The sequence below is a fragment of the Silene latifolia genome, chromosome 8, assembly GCF_048544455.1.
Source record: "Silene latifolia isolate original U9 population chromosome 8, ASM4854445v1, whole genome shotgun sequence".
Lineage (NCBI taxonomy): Eukaryota > Viridiplantae > Streptophyta > Magnoliopsida > Caryophyllales > Caryophyllaceae > Silene > Silene latifolia.
Genome location: NC_133533.1, coordinates 31,001,071 through 31,025,706, shown reverse-complemented (window position 1 = coordinate 31,025,706; position 24,636 = coordinate 31,001,071).

Here is a 24,636-nt window from a genome sequence, read left to right as displayed (position 1 = left end):
ACTCTTGTAAGTTGCTAGATACATACCTTTAGATTTAGATACACTTCTTTAAGTAACTATATACATACCTTTAACTAACTAGATACACTTCTTTAAGTTATTAGATACATACCTTTAACTTGCTAGATACACTTCTTTTAGTTACTAGATATACCTCTTTAAGTTACTAGATACATACTTTTAGCTTAGTAGATACACTCATTTAAGTTGTTAGATACATTTTTTTTGTCTCCGAATGCGTTTTTAAAACAGTATAGATACAAGTCTTGACATTGTTAGATACACATGATACCCTACATGCTTTCAAATGTTACCAACTTTAACATTTATTCTTCTTTACTTAATTTAACATTAGTCCTCAGATTATTTCATAATCATTCTTTTTTTTCTTAAATTATATTATGGATTTAACAACTCCAAATTAGAAAATAATTAAGAATCAAATGATTTAAAGGCAAAATTATTGAAATTAAGACAAAAATAGAGAATCCATCGTAGCTTTCAGCCTAAAAAAACATCTTATTCAGTGAATATATGACCTTAATCCATTTTTACCCACATTAAAAATCAAGATGAAAGATGTAAACTTCTTCATCCATGATACAACTTGAATACCTGATGGCTTCGTCAACATAAAACACCATCAAAGTCTTCTAATTTTCGAAAAAGGAGGAAAAATGAGAACGAAATTGTGTCGATCCACCATTGAAATAAAACAAAAGCCACATAACATTAATTTTATCAACAAATTATATATCAACAATGGAATTAAGGGCTTTTTTGACTCAGCTTCTATCGGTGGTCGAGTTTCGGTGCTCCGGTGGTCGTCAGTAGATGGAGACAGGTGTTGGGGTGTTAATAATGAAGATGAAAGGGTGGTGCGTCGGAGGCTACATTAGGTCGGGGTTCGTCGGAGGCTACATTAGGTCGGGGTTCGTCGGAGGGATGAGTCCGGTCAGATCTGCCGGTGGACGCCTGATGGTGATGGAAGGAAAGAGATACAAAGGAGGATTTGTGTGTTTGTTATGCGGGAGTGAGAGATTTAATTAGGACCACTGATTGTTTCAATATAAGGATGGTAGTGGTAGTTCGTACAGTTCGCACCGTACTTTAGTTCGCACTTGACCCCGACCCTATATATATATATATATATATATATATATATATATAAGAGGCTTTTTTGAAAGCACGTGGTAGTCTCCAAGTTTTTTAAACTACCTATTTAAATACTTTTTAATCTTGATAATATTTGAAGATAAAGATAATTATACAACAAAGTTAAGATAAGTTAAATTTATTTATAAAATAGAGTTTAACTGTGTAATTTATTTATGAAGATAGAGTTTCACTGTCGAAGTAGAATGTTTATTGAAATTATAGTACATCTAGAACTCTTATACAATATTAGAGTATATAAACACATCCAAAAATAAAACGCAGCCAAATATGTGTATTATTACTATTTGGGCTATAAACTTTCTACCCTTCCCCTTTGTAATTTACGTTGCTCATTTGCTTTAATTAAGTTAACTCTCTTGCCTAATTGCATCTTGGCTTTGATATATTGAGTTTACATAACCTATATGTGTATTATTGCATGTTTTTGTATCCCTTTAATTATGATATTCTTAAAAGATTGATGTACTATATTTATGGTTGTGCAGGAACTAGATTGAATGCTTAAGAGGATTAATCAAATACTTATTCAAGGTAATTAAGGTAAATTCACGCACGACCTTAGATATTTATATGATCGGAGTCTTTAGCCAAATCCGCTACAAAAATCTTATTATTTTCAGACATATTCGTATTACGTGATTGGGTTTTGGTCTACTTTACTTATGTATCTACGAGACACGTTTATTAAACAAAGTATATATTGATTGTTCGATGTATTGGGTGCTCCACCATCAACGACCAGTAAAGTCCATGAAAAAATTGGATGACGGTGTGACATAGTATATATTATGAAATTCATGAACAAGCTTAGAAATAAAATTGCGGATTTAGGGGGAAAATGGTCTTATCTTCAATATTTTAATGAAGAGACGAATTCGTAAATAAAAGAATCCATATTTGATGGGATTACTTTTAAAGATATACCATATGCGATATTCTATCTCAAAGAAAGTCAATGTGTTGCCAATTTGCCATGGATTTTAATCATCTTCGCCTCTTAAAAACATGTAGATGAGTAGATGACATTTAATAAAAAAAGAGAAATACTTTCAATATTATAGTGTCATTTAATAAGAGAGTGGAACAAATATTAAGAGGAGAAATCGGGCAAGTAATAATGATAGGGTCACATTACTCACATAGTAAAATAATGCGTATGACTAAAAATACCCCCAAATAAGATTTACTAAAAAATCGGTCTAAATAGGTTAATATTTTAATTATGATGCTAATATGTTAAGGTGATATGTAACGAATAGAACTATCGAATGAAATCAGTACCGGGTTAATAAATTTCATTGGTCACTTATTAGCTTATAAGCTAACAAATCTAAATAAAACACGGACTACTCTTATTCAAATGCGACAACGTATGGAGGTTTAAATATGAGGGTCTCTTATCTGTCTTACCTTTTAATTTGTGTTGATCTAAAACGAGAATAAAATTCTACATTTAAAAGTGTATGGAATAGGACTATAGGAGATAAAAAAAAAAATCTGTACCTTAACGGCTTAACCAACCAACAATGTATATATTTTCATTATAAAAACATGTATAAAGATTTAATTTGTTGTTATACACCAATTATTTGTCTAACTTTAAACAAGTGAGGATTTATCAATTTGTTACTAATATATATCGTTCACTTTTGTAGGATTCGATACTTTGAGAATTGGTTACTACACCCTATATATACGCAAGAGTGGTACTCTTTCCGTTTCAATCATTTATTTGTTTTGGATTAAAATAGCTTTCACAAGTAAGAAAAAAGACAAACAAATGAGTATGACAAAAGGGTTGATATAATTAATCCTTCATAAGTTGGGTCAATGGTGAATTGGTGATGGGTGACGATATTGAGTTCTTTATGTTTTTATTGGAGTAAGTTTGAGAATAAAGCGAATTTCAGATCAATTTTTTTCATTATAGACATTCTGCACTTAGACGTTTTTTCTTCTCTTGTGTAAATAACTAATGGCCATGTCAAATTCTATTTCGTATTATTTTTCTTTTCAGGTTTTTTTTAATCTACTGTATTTGTGAAGAATATAATAAATAGGGCAAGTAATAATGTAGTTTCTCATATGGAAGACTCGATTGTACCATGTGAATTGATTTTAATGTTTTTTATTCCCTTTGACTATTTTATTTGCCTTAACTTTTATAATATTAAGGATAATTCATGATTGTGAACACTCTGTAAAATGATTAAAAAGGTCCACAACAATTAAAAGAGAGTCAAATTTAAAATCCGTGCAATGCACGGGTATAAAATATAGTAGTGAATAGGAGGGAGTATACTCTATAGAAGCTCATTATATTTTTTTTTATTTTTAACACAAAAAAAAATTTAAAAGATACTTCCTCTGTTCCATATGATATATAGTTTACGTTTGCTTTATGCACGTATGTCAATACTTGTTTTATTTTGTTCATATCTTTAGTTATCATTAAAAATTATAAAAAATTGATATTTTTAATGCACTCGGTAAGACGATTTAAAAAAGATCTCACATGACTATCTTTTATGTTATACATTAAAAGTTGTATTGGAGATTCTTCTCACTTATGAATAGTGCCCAAAAAGCAAACGTAAACAATTCAATGAAACGGAGGAAGTAACTCAAAAATTTTAAAAGTTTGAAAAAAATGTACATAAACTGGCTTAGAATTATTATGGTTGTACAATTCTCTTGTACAACCGGTTATATAATCTTATTTAACATCCCGGCCAACCGGTGATATGTAACGTTATAATTTAAATGATGCCTAACGTTGTAATATAATTAAATTTGACAGTGGCCAGCAATTGTAGAAAGGAAAATGAATCATGCTCAAAGGCGATTCTTAAGTCATGTTGTGGAAAAATTAAATGCTCAGGTTTTATCAAGGGCACGTGCAAGAAGTAATCAACAAAATCACGACATTTTATGAGCAAAACTTGATGAACGCTCTTTATTTTTCGCTGGAATGTTTGTATCAAGATGACATGTCAATTAATGGAATAAGTAAGTTCAAAATATAAATATGGCAACAAATTTAAAGCTTCCTATAGTAAAAATGAAATTAAAATAAAATATGATGTATTCCCTATCTTCTTTAAAAATATTTTAGTTGATTTTATAGTTAACTTATGAACAACTATATAGTAATCCAAATATAAATTTTATAGGAGCTTTTTTGAAAATAATTTTTCAAGTACTTTTTTTCCAAATTACACGGTGTAATTATTTCCGAAAGCATATACAGGATAAAGTGGGCTGAACTTATCAACTACGAGTAATTAGTGGAAAATGGAAATCATTCATTTGAATGAACATATAATTGTTTTAAAGGTGTTAATAGCAGTATGGCTCAATACATCTATATAACTAATTTTATCAATCTTGAATATATATAATAATATACAGAGACTTAATTTTTGTTATAAAATATTTATTATAAAGTATTTGATCAAAAATAAAATTGATGCTATTATATGCAATGATTACTCCTAACGTTCAAATAGAATATAATTACTAAAAATTAATCAAATAAGTTAAAATAATGATACATTTACAAAATATCAAATTTTATATCGGTTACAAACATATTTAAACCTGACTTATCTTCATCACAAAGCAATGGATTATGTTTTTTAGTTATTTGTATGTTTTACATAATTACATATAATTACTAATTGTGAGTTTTTTATAGCAAATCCGTGAATTTTCACGGGTTTAACCTAGTTTGTTGTAATTTTATTTCACATGTTTAGTTTGTTTTACCGTATGTATTTCTTGTTGTACGTTGGACCATATCAGTAGGTGTTGTTTGCCTCTTGTACTAATTATTTATGTGTTCTCTTATTAAAACTGTAATCCATTAATAAAAGATTATTGTTTTTCATTGGGTATATGTATATTTAATGTTTAAATTTCAAGTTAACTTCTAAAAACATTTCTTAATGGCTCATTCATCGTACAAGCATGTGGTTTTATGCTCTAAGTAGCGGTTTTAGTGCAACTCTTACAAAAACCTAAGAATAATGACGTGGACCTTAAAATGGACGCTAAGAGCATCTCCAATGGACAGCTACAACACGTTGTAGCTTAATTTGCCAATACGGTTTTTTAAGCTATTTTGCTCTTCGACTACATACCGCTCCAATGGTTGGCTACAACACTTTCTAGCTTTATGGGTCCTACAATCAAATTTTTATCCAATTATAAATTTTACTTTTTATTTTATTTTTATTTTTTAAAACCAAGCTACATGCTTGGTAGAGCTACAATGCTCATAAGCCACATCAATCTTTCCTCACTCCAATGGTAGCTACTTGCTTTGCTATTTTATAAAAATTGTGTTAAGTCCTCCCTAGAAAGAAACCATTGGAGATGCTCTAAAGGGATAAATAGTTTGTTAGAAAAAAAAAAAAAAAGCCAAAAAAACTTCTTTATTACAATATATTCTCGTGGAAACATAAGCTCAATGCATAGGCGTATCCACGGGATGCGGTGGATGCACTTGCACAACAAAAATAACTAAAAAGAACAGCGTAGATGTTTTAGTAGTATTTAATTGGTGCAGTGGTTTGAGTCCTAACTTCTTTCCCCTGCCATTCAGGTTCAAATCCAACTACTAGCATTTTATTTTTTTGCTTTGCTGGCCCATTTCATCAACCAAAAACGCAGCATTATTTCCAACTTCTAGCCCATTTCATATATTCATGGCATTATTACTCTGTATCATACTTAGGTTATACAGTATTAATTAGTACTTTTAGCTATTTGGATGTATTCATGTAAGAACCTCAAAAATTTTTATTTTCATTTAAGCAACCTTTATTACGTACGATACGAGTATGTCTAACAGTTTAAGTGTTATTCTATAAATGTTTTGGTGTTATGGATGACCAAGATAAATATTTTATCATTTTATTATTTATAGTGGTGATAAAATAATATTTTCAATGATAAAAAACTTTCGTAGAAATCCGCATCCCCGTTACTAGAATCCTGGAGACGCCACTGGCTCAATGTCTTTAAGACATCCAGAGTCCGCAAATAACCCTGTATATTTTGTATACTACATGTTTTGATAATTTTTACCAATATGAATTAGGGTTAGAGCGGTATAATATGTTAATCGAGTGATATTGTATGAATGAATGACTATGTATGCGTTTGTATGATTGTGATACGAGTATTAAAGAACGTAAATAATGAGAGATTTGACACAAGAGATTTGGTGACGTGGAAAACCTAATGTGGGAAACGACCGCGGGAAGGAGATGACGATATCCTTCCAAGTATTCCACTAGCAAATAGTTAATGTTAGGTCACGAATACAACGAGGAAGACAGCTAATATTGCTAGTGTGGTAGGCCGTTAGGGTTGCTGTGTGATTGTGAATGAATTCCTTCATTGCCTTCTTTCGTCTTATATAGGATTAAACCCTAATAGGATTTAGCTTGCTTGTTCTCCAAGGCTGTCGTGCTTCTCCTAATGGGCTTTTATTCAGCTCCCCTTATCCTGCTACCCGTGGGCCAATATCTTCTTCCGCCAAATAGATTGATATTTACTCCTTGGCCTATGTGTACGGCCCAAATAGTTTGCCCATAATTTCTTGCTAGACACGCTTCAAAGTGACGAGCGGGAAATTAACTGATTGAAATTGCGCAGTCTTTTACTCGGCTTCCCACACACTCATCATTATCGCCCCACTTGCCCAATTAATTGCCCCCACTATCCTTCCCTCTCTCCTACTTATACTCCAACCGCCCAACTCCTTCCTTCTCTCTTCCATTATTCTTAAAACCCCCAAATTTCCAAAAACCCTCCATCTTCATCTTCTCCTTCGTCTTCTTGATTCGCCTTTTCTCACCGGATCTTTGACCTTCAATTCTCAGGTAATCCACTTTCTTTGATCAATTTAGTTAAATTTCAACGCACATTATGGGAAAAACCCGTCAATCCTCTTCCTCTTCTTCCCCGATTAATAACCTTGAACTCGATAAACTCTTTCCGTCCTAAAATATCCTCGAACACCCACACACTTGCGACTCCACGCTTACTGCTGATGAAATTATGATGATCTAGGAGTATTTTGGCCTTGGTGACGGCGTTGAGGTTCACATCCCCACCGCTGGCCAAAAAGCATTCATGAAGGGTTGGGTATGCATGTACTTATACCCGTTCAAATATGGCTTGCGATTCCCTTTTCCATAAATGGTTCAGGAATTCCTATTCTTGAATCGATTCCCAATGGCTCAGATATCCCCCCATGTTTGGCGGATTCCTTTTTCTTCTCTGGCTCCGAATGAGTATATGGACGCTGACATTGGTCTTGAGGACCTAGCCTATAGGTTTGAGGCCCGTTCCCTTAGTAAGGGTCAGTATACTTTCAGATCCCGGGATGGCTCTGAAAACTTCCTAAAGCTGAGTCGAAATCGAAGGACGAGGGATGGTATGGGGAGTTCTTCTATGTTAAGGTGGACTCTATCAGCTTCCCCACGGATTATGTTTTTGAAACTTGGATCCTAACGAAGAGTAAGCTGCTTTCCTGTTGTCTTTGACCTTCTCGCATTGCTCACCCTCTTACCTTTTATTTTTGTGCAAAGCCTCGTAACCCGGTGAAATCTGACAACAAAGACGCTTCGGCTACCAAACTCTACTCCATCCCCGCTGAAAGAAGGAAGTTTCCCGACCTTCTCCCCAATTTTACCCTTGCTACCTCTTTAAGTCACCAACAATCCAACATGTCATCTAGTAAGGTTTCATCTTCTACTTTCCCTTTACGCTGCTGTCAGTTACCCTATGATGGCCCTTGTATGTTGGATATTCTAATGGACTCCTTCACCCAGAATCTGATTTGCAGGCAGTGTTAAGCGCGACGTCTTTGAGGCTTTGGTTGATAGCCCAAAGAAGAGGGCTGATAACAGCTCTTCTGCCCCTACAGCTAAGAAAAGGGCAACTGAACCTACTCCCCAGACTGCTCCCGTTACTTCTACTCTTCGTGCTACTCCCTGTTATGCTCCAAGGCTTGTGGAGGCCACCCATATATCACGCTTTCCTCCGTCTCCGCCATCCAGCCCTACTGCTGATGAGGGAAGTTTCACCATCCGCATCCCTAATGGGTTTGACAATCCTGAGCAGGCCCCTTTCTGGTCTACCATGGATCAACTGTTGTTCCCCATATCCCTTCAAGAATATGATGAAATGGACCCTGAGCATGTGGCTAAGATTGAAGGTGGTGAATGCTTTCATGGTATGTTCTCTGCTTGACATCTTCACATTTTCATTTATTTCTGCTACCTGCTATAAATAATCCACGTTCTTTTTCTAACCCCGCGTCTGCCAGTCTGTCCAGGGCTGAAGCCAAGATCAGGGACCTGTCTGAGCTAGCCACCAACATCGCCATCTATGCTACCTGGCAGGGTAAAGTCAATGGCATGCGGGGCAGATTTTGAGAGGTCACTTACCTCTAAGGATCTGGAGGAAGAGGAAAGGCAACTTAACATAACCTTTCCTACTTCCTCTGATCTCAGCATTCTGATGCCTGACGCTGGTGAAGTTAACTCCCCTTTGGTTACGACTGCTGCTGAGGATGTTGTCATGGAGGAGGTTGTTGCTGAGGAAACTATTATTGAGGAAGTTGTTGCAGCTACTGAATCAGGTCTTGTTCCTACAGAAGAGCGTCAGCCAGAGCATGTGGGGGGATGAAGCAGATTTTGTTGTGAGGATAGTCATGGACTAGGCCTCTTTTAATTGCTTTGCTTTTAAAGTACTTGGTTTTGGGGACTTGGCTCTGTGTGGCGCAAGTCTTTTTAAAATCTTCAAACATTTTGTCTGTTGTCTCTGCCCGTGGGGCAGATGAAATTTTCAAACGTTGTTTTTGTATTCTGCTTAAGGGAGCAGAATATATTTTGATTAAGTAAACTTGTTCATGACGCAAGGTGTTTTAATCACGTTAAAGCCATCAGGGGCGTACCTTAGATAATTTTACTGTCGTTCTAGGACTGTTGGAGTGTTGCAGGATGCTAGTTACCAAGCAATCCATGTACTCCCTTTGTATGCATGCATGCTTGAGGGACCCAACTACATCGAGTACTCAACGTTCAGTAGCTACTTTGGGGGTGCTATCAGGGAAGCTGCCGAGCTTTGAGCTAACTTCTCAACTCCCTTTCATGTCTTCCCGCCTCTTAAGGGTGTCCTGTAGGAGTTCGATTGGGCATGTTGGCTGCCGTGTGCCTCATTACCCCGCGTTTTGTGAAAATAAAAGTCGTCGAGTTCCGAACTCGTGACCATGAATTATAGGCGATCAAAGTTTTTTGTGGAAAAGGAGGGGTACCCCTTAGAAAACCAAAAATAACATAGGGGTATCCTGTAGAATATCCCTAAAACTTTTGAGTTTTAGTTTAAAGATTATAAGTTTTATCATAGAGTTTTTGAGTTTGTTTACTTAAACATTAATGTAAAAAAAATACAACATTTCCCAAAAACTATATATAAATTCAGTTAAATTTGAATTTTGACAACCAAAAAACTAAAATATAACTTATAAACTTTAAAAGCTTAGAAAAATACATGTAAGCCCAGTTATTAAAAGGAGTCTGATTTATTACATCAGATGCATGTTCTTTTTTTCTCTTTCCAAAAATGACCCAGCACGAAAAATCGATCGAAGCATGTCCGAAAATAACCCGTTTTTTATTTTCAATCTGAACCTGAAAACAACCTGACCCAATGATAACCAACACAATTAGGGTCAAGACTAGCTCGACTTGTGACCCGATCCGAAAATAGGTAAATTTATTAAAATTTTATATTTAATGCTAATAAAAGTAATAATACTCCTATAAAAACAATCTCAATTTTAAAAGTTTTTGGAATAAAATATGGTTATAGGGATTATATATTTTAAAGCATAGTATATTAGCTAATGATTACTTACTCGAGTGATTACCTTCTAAATATAGTCATTATTTATTGCGTACGTGTAACAACTAATCAGTTTAAGACTTCGTTTAGCGTTTGATATTGAAATTTTTAACATAAATTGCTTATTCTAGCTAATGTCATATACTCCCTCCTATTCATTTTAACTCTCCCCTTTCAAAAGGGCGCGCAAATTAAGGGGGGAATTATTTTATTGTAAAGTATTGTGGTGGTGTAAGGTAATTGGAGAGAGGGAAGGTATTATTGTGGGGTAAGATGATTAAAATTAGTATTGTTGTGCGCTAAGGTGATTAAAATAAGATAAAGTATGAGTGTTGTGGGGTAAGATGATTAAAATAAGTATAAAACTTTACTAAATAAGTAATGGGGGAGAATTATATGAATAGATGAAAAAGGAAAGGAGAAGAGTTAAAATGAATAAGAGAGAGTATTAAACTAGAATTTAGGTGCGGATTTAGGGGGTGCCCTGGGTAGGCAAGTCCCTATCTTGTTAACTTTGAAATTCATTAGAAGTAACACACAATGTAATTAATTAGCATGAATAGTCTTTCAAAATAAAGACAACATACAAAGTTATGTAGGACATTTAAGACCTACAAATATCTAAAAAGCACTCCTCATTTTAACATAAACACAAATACACCCGATAAAAAAAGGCGTGCAACTATGTTAGATATATGTCTTACAAGTTACAACTACTTTCGCACTAACTAGTCCGAAGCCAACCATAAAATCGTGATCTACTAAAAATATAATAATTCAAGTTTTCAAACATTTTTTTAGAGTTTTGTTGTTTCAATAATTGCCAACATTATTTCTGTATTATTGTTTCACTACTACAATTTCCTTGCCTTCCCGACGCTTTATGGTCGACGCTTTTATAAGCGTAGACCCATTTTTTCACCCAATATCTACTTTAATAGTATACTCCGTAATAATCAATTTTAATTAAAAAATGCGGCTACTTTTGGTATCAAACCGCTAATTGCTATAGAAAAACTCTAGAAATTTCATTTCGTGCTTTCCCCAAAACATCAAAGCGCTCGATCTATCTCCTCCATTGAAATTCCAAACCCTAATTCATTTCATATTCAATTGTCGCTCGATTATTATTCAACTACTATACAAATTTTATTTCGCCCTTATTTATTCAGAATCCAATTCAATTACTATTAAGTTTTCGTTCATCTCTCAATTGTTCATCACAATTGAATCGCGCCTTTCATTAATCATCATCGTCATCAGCTAAATAGGTACGTATAATCGATCTCTCAATTGCCGTTTGATTTATTGATTTCATTGTTGTTTGATATTAGTTCATAGGAGTACATAATTGCTAGTCGGAATCTCGGATGATATAATCAGCTACTCAGCATATAGCATACGTTTTTCGGGGAAAATAGATGGGTTTCCGCAGTAAAATCGTCGTTAGGAGGACAGTTAATGAAATGGATGTTCAAATTGACAAAAAAATATAACCTCGGATAGATAGCAGTTTTTTTTTTTTTTTTTTTTCCTTGAACTTTATTTCTGGAGCCACACCGAAATGATTGAGCAATGCATTGTAGTAATCTTTAGCCGGATATTCCAAAAGGCAGATACTTGTTTCACATTAATAGAGCCTTGGTTTGGATTCTTCAATTGTCACACGAATATTCCTCCTATTGAAATCCTACATCAATGAACAAGGTTATATAATTGGTGTAACCGAAATTTAGTACCTAGAAAGTTACAAGGAATATTCAATGAGGCATAAAAATATCAGTGGTTTCCTTTACAAAACCCCTCTTCCAGTTGTACTTTATTCACTAGAAAGTTAATATGCCGATTGTCGAGCAAATAGTTGCACCCTTGCAAGTTGCAAGATTATCAAAAACAACTTCATATTGATTTGAATTCGAGGCCCAAACTATAAGCATACTCACAGTCAATCAGTCATAGCTGCAGTAACAGTATGTGAAGGCCGACTTTATTGTGGGTTCAAATGCAAAAGCTTAAACTAGGATGTGTCTGGTCTAGGGATGAGATCATAGATAAAGGAAGTGGGTTAGGAAAGTAGGATGGATCTTCAGATGGGTCTTGAAATTCAAGACTTCCCACAAGTCTAAAGGATAGTGAATTTGAGGGAAAATTGTGTCTCCCGATTGTTTTACAGTGTTTTGACGAGTAAAAGTGGCAAAAACTGACAAACATAGAGGTCTGAGTAAAGTAGAGTAGACCTTGCATTATTTGCATACCTTTTTCGGAGAAAGCAGTAAGAATACTAAGGTGGATGGCCAGGAGGCTTAAGCATTCATTTACTCCCTTTGTGAAATATTCCAATATAGACATGCCTGAGCAGCTTCCATGTTTATCCCATACGTTCTTCCAAAATTTGTCATTTGAATTGATGTAACTCGGCCAGCATAACTCCATACCTTTATATTTTTGCTTGTCTTCGATAACCGAATCATTTTCGATCATCTCAAAACATGCTGGCCTGAGATGGTTTTTGATTATTGATCAAAGGATTTGGCATGTCACTTTGCTTAACTGATAATGTTTATTATGATGTATCGCTAGCTGCGTTGTTCTTTTCTCTGAATTCTAGTGTGCTGACTTTACTAGTATCCCAACATTGATTGTTTTAACTTGCATTTACATCTGAGATGTTATTCAATAACAATGATATGCCTAAAGTGATCGTTCAAATGACGATAAATTTTCGACATTTATTTATACTTGTTTAGACATTTGAAACACCTGATATGTGCCCTGCAGCCATGAATTGGGTGGATAGTGGTGATGATTAAACACCTGATATGTACTGTAGCTTTTTTTTTACATGGTTCATACTTTGCTTGTAATGATGCGAACTATAATGCGTTCTATTATAGGTGAACCTATTCGCATCACCTACTTCTCATAACTTAATTAATACTCGCAATAAGATAATTCTGATTGTGTTTACAACTCAAGAATTAAGGTTTATGCGAGATAATTGATCGTTTCCTACTAGATGATCTTCCCCTGTAGAAAGACAATACTGCTCATTTCCCTTCTCTATATTCTGGGTGTTTCCATGTTTCCTACTAGATGACCAAGCTTTTTCATCGTTCATTTCAGCTTTTATTTTATTTCATGCATCCATGAGCTCTACCTTGGCCCAAATATAGATTGGCCTATCACAAAACAAAGACAATGCTGACTTACTTCTAACGAATTCTATTAATGGTCCTGCCATGAATAAATATGTTTCTCAACTAACAAAGGGCTGCATTTGTTTATTGAAATTTCACAAATTTATCTCGGTATCCATCAGCAAAAACAGGAAATGTCTTTTTCGCTAAGAAGTATCTGGTGTACAAATATGGCATGTCAAGTCTTTAAAACAATAATAATGCTTTAGTGGCCTTTTGTTTATTGCTGCTATTGATTTTGGAGTGCTTTCACAATTGATGATTGTTGGAGCTTGTGTCCTCCACAGTTAGTGTGATAACATATATAAATCTCTTATAGGTTCACAAGGGTATACTTAGTATTTTATCAGTTGATTAACATTTACTTAATAACGGTTGGCTTGCTAGAAGTTTGACGTTATTATCATACTGATGGCGGTGATCAACTGGTCCCTAAAAGTCACACCTAAAGGATGTGTTTGAGAGATGTGATTGTATGAAAATATAATCACATTGATGCCTTATATGACTAAAAGGTTAGTCCATGTTTTTGACTAAACAGTTAGTCAATGTGATGATGAGACGATTATTTAATACAATTAAATAATATCAGCTGAGATGAATTAATTGTAAATTCGTAAATTGAATATAAACAGTTATATTTAATTAATGTATATAAGGTTAGCTTAAACGAATTAAGATGTTAATTCGTAATTAAACGTAACCAGTTATATTTAATTAGCAAATTATAAATATGTTATATTTATAGTTAGTGTATATATTATGCGAAATTGTCATAATAAAATGTTGACAGACCGGTATTAATAAATCGACTACAAACTGTTGTGTGTGGACTTATTAATACATGTCGACATAATTGACAATTAATATAATACACATTATATACAATTTGAGAACAACAAAAAATAAGAAGATTTTTCTCCTTATTTTTGGTGGTTGGTGAAACCGAAAATAAGAGGAAAAAGAGGAAGAAAATATCTTCCCCTAATTCCTCCCATTTGGACGGTTTAAGAGGAGGAAAAGAGAGATTTTTTTCTCTCTTCCTTTTTGACCTAATTCTCTCATCACAAAACTAAAACCCTAAAAATAATTAACAATTTTAGGGATCTCTTTCTAGCAAGAACAAGGGCATTTCTCAAAGCATTTTGGGTGCAACGATTAGGAGAATATCGATCTCGATATTGTTTTTAGGCCAAATTGCTAGGACCAAAGGTTGATTCTAATCTCTATACTTTTGTTTTTGCAAATTCGTTTATGACTAGTTATTTCATAATTATAATTTCGTTATAATCCGAAATTTTTCTTGATGAAATATACCGATATTTCTCACAAGTGGTATCAGAGCATAGGCCACGAAATTATTTTATATGATTTTCATAAATGGATTTAAACAAAAAAAATATTTTTGAAGAAAAAAAATTTCGGCCGAGGGAAATTATTTTTGCCGAGAGCAATTTTTTTTGCCGAGATATTTTTTTTTTGGTTTTTGATGTTTTGTTTCCATTTAGATTTATTCATATTGTTGTTTTAATTAGTTAAGATGATAATATGATAAATTTATAGATGTTTTGATTTAATAAGAATTAAATTAAAATGTAAATGGAAATTGTTTTAATTGTTGATGATTTGTTTTTGCTATATAGTCTTGGCATACAAGTTAATTTAATAATGTTCAAATCAATTGTGATGAATCAAATATTCGGATAATCGATTTAATCATAAATTAGATATTCATTTTAAGAGGTTAAATTGAATCATCTAGTTTGAATCTATGTTTAAATTAAAAGATGATAATTATACCAATCTTCTTATATTAGCAACATTAAACATTTTGTTCACATTGATAAGTTTTTTTAGGGTAATTGCCGAGAGCATTAAAGAAAAAAAAAACTGTTTTTTTTTTTTTTTTTAAAATGCCGAGAGCACAAGAGAAAGAAAAAAAAACTGTTTTTTCTTTGGCAGAATGCCATGTGCAGTAAAAAAAAAAAAATCTGTTTTTTATTTATTTTGGCCAATTATTATTTTCTATAATGTATAATAATTATTGTGAAAAGGTTCACAAAATTTGAGATACCCAAATTATTTTAAAGAGGTTTAAAATAATGTTAGGTTAATTCATATTATAGGTTAATGTGAATTAAGATTGGAATTATTGTGAGTAATTGAGGAATTGTCACATAATTTGATCATTTAAATAGGTGGTTTGGATAAATTATTCTACATAATTAAGGAATTATGTCTTGAATGATTAATTTATATAGTTGATGCATTTTTATTTAGTTGTATGAATTGTTGAATGGTTTAATTTACGTATTTTTGCAATCGGTTGTAATTTGTATTACCTAGTGCGGCCTTAGTTAATTATGTTTTCGTAATGATGGAAACATAATTTTAATGTAATTTTGAGATCTCGAATCTCCTTTAATTTTCTTTAGTATTATGTTTTTGAAATTAGAATGTAAATAGGTTTATTTTGTAATTTTAATTGTAATTTTGAGAGGACTAAAGATGGAGATTGGATTGCTCTCTCCCGCTACATGGACCAAGATGGAACATCAAGACAAGCTTCTCGGGTCCTAGGAAGGATTCCAAAGTTGTATTTATGTTCATTTTGGTAGATAGGCCACACTAGGACTTTGTTTTTGTTTTACGTTTTTCCATTCTTGTTGCTTTTCTTCACATGATAGTTAGTGCATCATAATCCGCCTAAACCAAACCATCTACTACTTAAATGCATGAAAATTGACTCATATAGTTTGGATGTTAGTTTTCATAGACATACAGATGTCACACACAATATTAAGCCATCATCTTAGTTTATTCATTCTCGCATGCTAGATATCAGTTCACTTAAAATGAATTAAAATAAAGTTGATGGGATCTTCCTCTAAAACCAAAATTGAGACTAGTCTTTATAAGGGCAAACAACTATGAATCCCTTCTTCGTCAGTAGGCATATAGGACCTTACTCTCCATATGACCCCTTCTACATTGGGTAAGTAGTATGTGTTGACTTATTGTACCTCAACATTATAGTCCGAAGAGTTTCTCGTGATTATGATGGACTAAAGATAGAATTTACAGAAATTTATCAACCAAGAATTCTAACAGTAGAATTAGCCATGAGGTTGGCTTATCAATTTACAGATAATTGAGTCTTGGGATCATTTATATAATTCTTGAGGGAGGTCAATTGTATAAATGCTTGAGTCTTCGCTTATAACAGTTTTTGCATTAGACTTAAATCATAACGATGAGTATGCTTATTATAGTTTTCTTCTTCTTTTCGCAGTGTAGAATTCGTTTTATATTGATAATACTGCTTACAACAAATGGCTGGAAATAATGATATCCCTATGCCAAGTGCCACACTTGGACGCGAGTCCTGGCTAAAAGCTTTCATGGACCACATGAATCGCCACACGATCAAGAATGACGGGTCCAACTTTGCGGACTGGGAGGCATCATTACGGAATGCCGCCATTGCTTTGACGATGAAGCTCAAGTACTTAACTGAGCCAATACCGCCAAACCCAGGCCCCAATGCAAGAGCTAACGAGTCAATTGCTTATAGTGACTTCGTTATGGAAGTGGGTGCGATAAAGAACGTACTCATGTTTGCAATGGAAAGCAATTTGCAAAGACGCTTCATTGCCCAAGGTGCAAACAAGATTTTCACCACGCTCACTAATGAGTTCTCAAAAGCACCGAGAATCGTTACTTATGAGCATACCTGCCGCTTCTTTGATGCGAAACTCCAGAAGGGCCAACCGGTTAGCCAACACATTCTTAACATGATTGAGAATGTCGAGAAACTGGAGGCACTTGATTGCAAAATCAGTGAGAGCATAGTCATTGACGGTATGCTTCATTCACTTTATGATGGTTTTGCCCTCTTCAGGGCAAATTACTACATGAATGACATGAAGAAAAGTCCTCATGAGCTACACTCACTTCTCGTACAGGCCGAGAAGGATATGAAATTGAGTGGGAGTATGAAGCAAGATGTTCTCATGATTTCCAACAAGAATAAGGGTAAGGGCAAAGCTCACGGCGACCTAACTGTAGGAAAGCCAAAGTTTAAAAAGTCAGGAAATGGTAAGAGTGGGCCTGGTGAGACTAGTGGCTCACAAGGCAAGGCAAAGAGTAGGGACAGTAACGTTGAATGCCACCATTGTCACAAGACTGGACATTGGAAGAGGAACTGTCCCGTGTACCGTGAGGACATAAAAGCAGGTCGCGTCACTCCTGTTGGTATGTCATCTTATATTCATATGATTGAGATTAACCATGCAAGTTTCGGAACTTGGGTACTTGATACTTGGTTGTGGTTCTCATCTCGTAATCATTTGCAGGGCCTAAAAAACATCAAACCCCTCGCAAAGGGTGATGTGGACCTGCGAGTCGGGAATGGAGCACGAGTTGCTGCAGTCTCAGTGGGAACATACATAATCCTGCTCCCTAGTGGTTTTGAGTTATATTTATATAACTGTTACTATGTACCCAGTTTATCTAAGAATATTATTTCTGTTTCCGTACTTGATAAAGACGGTTTTTCATTTTCAATAAAGGACAATAGCTGTATTTTCTCTTTTAATGAAATGGTTTATGGCAAAGCAGTTTCCATGAATGGAATTTATATCTTAGATCAAACCACAGATATATTACATGTGAATAATAAGAAATTAAAGGTTGGTGACAAATATCAAACTTATCTATGGCATTGTCGAATGGGACACATAAATGAAAAACGTGTAAAGAAACTCATTGAGAGTGGAACTATTTCCCCATTTGATTTCTCTTCTTTTGGCACGTGTGAATCATGTCTTATCGGCAAAATGACTCGAATTTCCTTCAAAGGTGTTGGAATGCGCGCTAGTGACCTATTAGGACTCATACATACTGATGTATGTGGACCTATGTCAATTACCGCAAGAGACGGCTATAGATATTTTATCACTTTCACGGATGATTTGAGTAGATATGGATATGTCTACATAATGAAGCATAAAAGTGAGTCTTTTGAAAAATTCAAGGAATACCAGAATAAGGTTGAGAACCAACTGGGAAGAAAGGTTAAAGCACCCCGTTCAAATCGGGGTGGCGAATATCTTTCAAATGAGTTTGATCAACACCTTAAAGACTGTGGAATAGTTTTGCAGTTAACTCCACCTGGAACACCTCAATTAAATGGTGTGTCCGAACGGAGAAATCGAACACTACTTGATATGGTTCGATCCATGATGAGTCATACGTAGTACCTGATTCATTATGGGGTTTTGCTCTTTTGTCACCGCTCTTATACTTAACCGAAGTCCGTCTAAAGTCAGCGACAAGACTCCATATGAAATGTGGAAGGGAACGGTCCCTAACTTGTCCTTTATTCGGGTTTGGAGCTGCGAGGCTTATGTCAAGTGGAGACACGAGGATAAGCTCGTCCCGCGATCGGTCAAGACATACTTTATTGGTTATCCAAAAGGAATGTTTGGTCATTACTTCTATTCGCCTATCGAACATCGAGTTTTTGTTGCGGCTAGTGCAAAGTTCTTAGAGAAAGAATTTCTCGAGAACAAGTCAAGTAATACCGTTTTACACAAGAATTATTCTTGATACTGGTTGTGGTTCTCATCTGTGTAATCATTTGCAGGGCCTAAAAAACATCAAACCCCTCGCAAAGAGTGATGTGGACTGCGAGTCGAAATGGAGCACGAGTTGTCTGCCCGGTCTCGGGGGGAACATACATAATCCTGCTCCCTAGTGGTTTTGAGTTATATTTATATAATCACACTATGTACCCATTTATCTAAGAATATTATTTCTGTTTCCGTACTTGATAAAGACGGTTTTTCATTTTCAATAAAGGACAATAGCTGTATTTTCTCTTTTAATGAAATGGTTTATGGCAAAGCAGTTTCCATGAATGGAATTTATATCTTAGATCAAACCACAGATATATTACATGTGAATAATAAGAAATTAAAGGTTGGTGAAAAATATCAAACTTATCTATGGCATTGTCGAATGGGACACATAAATGAAAAACGTGTAAAGAAACTCATTGAGAGTGGAACTATTTCCCCATTTGATTTCTCTTCTTTTGGCACGTGTGAATCATGTCTTATCGGCAAAATGACTCGAATTTCCTTCAAAGGTATTGGAATGCGCGCTAGTGACCTATTAGGACTCATACATACTGATGTATGTGGACCTATGTCAATTACCGCAAGAGACGGCTATAGATATTTTATCACTTTCACGGATGATTTGAGTAGATATGGATATGTCTACTTAATGAAGCATAAAAGTGAGTCTTTTGAAAAATTCAAGGAATACCAGAATAAGGTTGAGAACCAACTGGGAAGAAAGGTTAAAGCACCCCGTTCAAATCGGGGTGGCGAATATCTTTCAAATGAGTTTGATCAACACCTTAAAGACTGTGGAATAGTTTTGCAGTTAACTCCACCTGGAACACCTCAATTAAATGGTGTGTCCGAACGGAGAAATCGAACACTACTTGATATGGTTCGATCCATGATGAGTCACACGGTAGTACCTGATTCATTATGGGGTTTTGCTCTTTTGTCAGCTGCTCTTATACTTAACCGAAGTCCGTCTAAAGCTGTCGACAAGACTCCATATGAAATGTGGAAGGGAACGGTCCCTAACTTGTCCTTTATTCGGGTTTGGAGCTGCGAGGCTTATGTCAAGTGGAGACACGAGGATAAGCTCGGCCCGCGATCGGTCAAGACATACTTTATTGGTTATCCAAAAGGAATGTTTGGTCATTACTTCTATTCGCCTATCGAACATCGAGTTTTTGTTGCGGCTAGTGCAAAGTTCTTAGAGAAAGAATTTCTCGAGAACAAGTCAAGTAATACCGTTTTACACAAGAATTATTCTTGATACTGGTTGTGATTCTCATCTGTGTAATCATTTGCAGGGCCTAAAAAACATCAAACCCCTCGCAAAGAGTGATGTGGACCTGCGAGTCGGGAATGGAGCACGAGTTGCTGCAGTCTCAGTGGGAACATACGTAATCCAGCTCCCTAGTGGTTTTGAGTTATATTTATATAACTGTTACTATGTACCCAGTTTATCTAAGAATATTATTTCTGTTTCCGTACTTGATAAAGACGGTTTTTCATTTTCAATAAAGGACAATAGCTGTATTTTCTCTTTTAATGAAATGGTTTATGGCAAAGCAGTTTCCATGAATGGAATTTATATCTTAGATCAAACCACAGATATATTACATGTGAATAATAAGAAATTAAAGGTTGGTGACAAATATCAAACTTATCTATGGCATTGTAGAATGGGACACATAAATGAAAAATGTGTAAAGAAACTCATTGAGAGTGGAACTATTTCCACATTTGATTTCTCTTCTTTTGGCACGTGTGAATCATGTCTTATCGGCAAAATGATTCGAATTTCCTTCAAAGGTGTTGGAATGCGGGCTAGTGACCTATTAGGACTCATACATACTGATGTATGTGGACCTATGTCAATTACCGCAAGAGACGGCTATAGATATTTTATCACTTTCACGGATGATTTGAGTAGATACGGATATGTCTACTTAATGAAGCATAAAAGTGAGTCTTTTGAAAAATTCAAGGAATACCAGAATAAGGTTGAGAACCAACTGGGAAGAAAGGTTAAAGCACTCCGTTCAGATCGGGGTGGCGAATATCTTTCAAATGAGTTTGATCAACACCTTAAAGACTGTGGAATAGTTTTGTAGTTAACTCCACCTGGAACACCTCAATTAAATGGTGTGTCCGAACGGAGAAATCGAACACTACTTAATATGGTTCGATCCATGATGAGTCACACGGTAGTACCTGATTCATTATGGGGTTTTGTTCTTTTGTCAGCTGCTCTTATACTTAACCGAAGTCCGTCTAAAGCTGTCGACAAGACTCTATATGAAATGTGGAAGGGAACGGTCCCTAACTTGTCCTTTATTCGGGTTTGGAGCTGCGAGGCTTATGTCAAGTGGAGACACGAGGATAAGCTCGGCCCGCGATCGGTCAAGACATACTTTATTGGTTATCCAAAAGGAATGTTTGGTCATTACTTCTATTCGCCTATCGAACATCGAGTTTTTGTTGCGGCTAGTGCAAAGTTCTTAGAGAAAGAATTTCTCGAGAACAAGTCAAGTAATATAACCTTCGAGATGTCGGAGATTAAAGAACCAACAACCGAGGAACAGATAGAGGAAGTTGTTCCTTCAACTGATGATACGGTTAATATTCCTCAGGAACCTAGGAGGTCGGGTAGAGTCTCTAATCCTCCAAACAGATACATTGGTAAGGTCGAGGAAAATGATGTTTTACTCCTAGAGTATAATGAACCCGCTACCTATAAAGGTGCCATGACTTGTTCCGACTCTAAGCTATGGCTTGAAGCCATGCAATCCGAGATGGACTCCATGTATGAGAATGACGTTTGGGATCTTGTTGATTTACCTAACAAGGTAAGACCTCTTAAGTGCAAATGGCTTTACAAAATAAAGCATTCTGTAGATGGGCAACCAGATACCTATAAAGCACGACTAGTGGCAAAAGGTTTCACTCAAGTTCACGGATTGCATTATGATGAAATTTTTGCACCCGTAGTTATGCTACGTTCCATTCGGATAATCTTAGCGATTGCCGCTTTTCATGACTATGAAATTTGGCAAATGGATGTGAAAACCGCCTTCTTAAACGGTTATTTGGAGGAGGAATTGTACATGGTACAACCCGAAGGTTTCATAGATCCTGAAAATCCTAAGAAAGTGTGCAAGCTTAAGCGTTCCATTTATGGACTTAAGCAAGCTTCTCGGAGTTGGAATCATCGTTTCGACCAGGTGATAAAAGAGTATGGTTTCACTCGATCGGTCGAGGAACCATGCTTATATGTCAAGTCGAGTGGGAGCAAGATTATTTTCTTGATATTGTATGTCGATGACATACTCTTGATTGGGAATGACATTCCTCTCTTATCTTCGGTAAAAGGATGGTTGAAGAACCATTTCCAGATGAAAGATCTGGGTGAGGCACAACGCATATTGGGAATCCGTATCTATCGAGATAGATCACGACGGATGTTATCACCGAGTCGAGTCTTATTTAGATAAGATTCTTGAAAGGTTCAGCATGACCAACTCCAAGAAGGGGAACCTTCCAATGACGTCTGGGATGCATTTGAGTAAGTCTCAGTCACCCACGACACCTGAAGGGGTCGAACGCATGAGTCGTGTTCCTTATGCATCAGCCATAGGATCAATCATGTATGCCATGATATGCACACGTCCAGACGTGGCATATGCATTGAGTATGACAAGTCGGTACCAAGGCAATCCAGGTGAAACACACTGGATAGCTGTTAAAAACATCCTTAAGTACCTACGAAGGACTAAGGATTGGGTATTGACTTATGGAGGAGATACTAAGCTATGTGCAATCGGTTACGCAGATGCTAGCTTCCAAACAGATCGAGATGATTCGAAATCTCGATCCGATTCGTCTTTACTCTTAATGGTGCTGCGGTCAACTGGAAGAGTTCCAATCAGGATGTTGTAGCAGATTTTACTACTGAATCTGAGTACTATGCCGCTTCAGAAGCAGCAAAGGAAGCTATATGGATGCGTCAATTCTTACAAGGACTAACCATAGTTCCTAGTTCGAATGACCCAATCACTATCTATTGTGACAATAGAGGTGCCATCTTCCAGGCTAAGGAGCCTAAGTCTAGCAACAAGTCTAGACATGTACATCGGAAGGCTCACCAGATCCGTGATTACGTGGAGCAAGAGGAGATAGTGATTGACAAGATTGCTTCGGATGACAATATCGCAGACCCTCTCACTAAACCATTGAAATATGATAAGCATGAAGGGCACGTTATTTCCATGGGAATTAAACGTGTTCCTGAGTTGTACTAGTTGCTAATGAATTCGATACATTATCTTTTTCATATGCTATTTATAACTTCATCGTATTATTTCATATTTTGTTTTTCATGTGGATTGTACGACAACATTGAACGCCACAAAGTGAACTGAATTACATTATATTTGTTTTGGTCCGTAATCGCCTACATGAGCTGATAACTCTGGCTATTATTTTGTGAAGTTGATTGATGGTGGGTTCAACGAGCCATAAGTCAAACGGTTGGCTGATCGATCACAGATGCGAGTTATAACGATACCTCGTAGGACAATTGTGACAACGTAATGGAGTCCTAAATGTTTAAAAACATTCGGTGCCAGGTCGTGGATTGGACGTCCATTGTGTTCTTAGAGTCGATTCTTTTGACTATCGACTGTCTCTTGAGATTAAGGCAGTTTTTGGGAGACTTTGGTTTCTTTCTCATGGTCGACCGTAACAGGAGGCTAAGCAGATTTTTACTAGGTCATTTCATACTGTGCTTATATCTGCAGGATTCGAGTTGAAGAAAATATCCAACCTTTATCAGGTTTAGTTATTTCTCAGGGCCACTCGAGGAGTTGTAACTGAAATGCATGGCCATGCTCGAATGTTGATTCGTTTATCAGATAAGTTACTCTCTAGTCATCAAAACCACTCTTGATATTGATCACTTGTAAAATACGACCTTTGTGAATACGGATTTTGCAAATTGTTTTACATTGAGTGGGAGAAATTTTAGGATATGAGAATCGGTTATCACACACACACTTGTGAGGACAAGTAGGAGTTTGTTGGAGCTTGTGTCCTCCACAGTTAGTGTGATAACATATATAAATCTCTTATAGGTTCACAAGGGTATACTTAGTATTTTATCAGTTGATTAACATTTACTTAATAACGGTTGGCTTGCTAGAAGTTTGACGTTATTATCATACTGATGGCGGTGATCAACTGGTCCCTAAAAGTCACACCTAAAGGATGTGTTTGAGAGATGTGATTGTATGAAAATATAATCACATTGATGCCTTATATGACTAAAAGGTTAGTCCATATTTTTGACTAAACAGTTAGTCAATGTGATGATGAGACGATTATTTAATACAATTAAATAATATCAACTGAGACGAATTAATTGTAAATTCGTAAATTGAATATAAACAGTTATATTTAATTAATGTATATAATTTTAGCTTAAACGAATTAAGATGTTAATTCGTAATTAAACGTAACCAGTTATATTTAATTAGCAAATTATAAATATGTTATATTTATAGTTAGTGTATATATTATGCGAAATTGTCATAATAAAATGTTGACAGACCGGTATTAATAAATCGACTACAAACTGTTGTGTGTGGACTTATTAATACATGTCGACTTATTTGACTATTAATATAATACACATTATATACAATTTG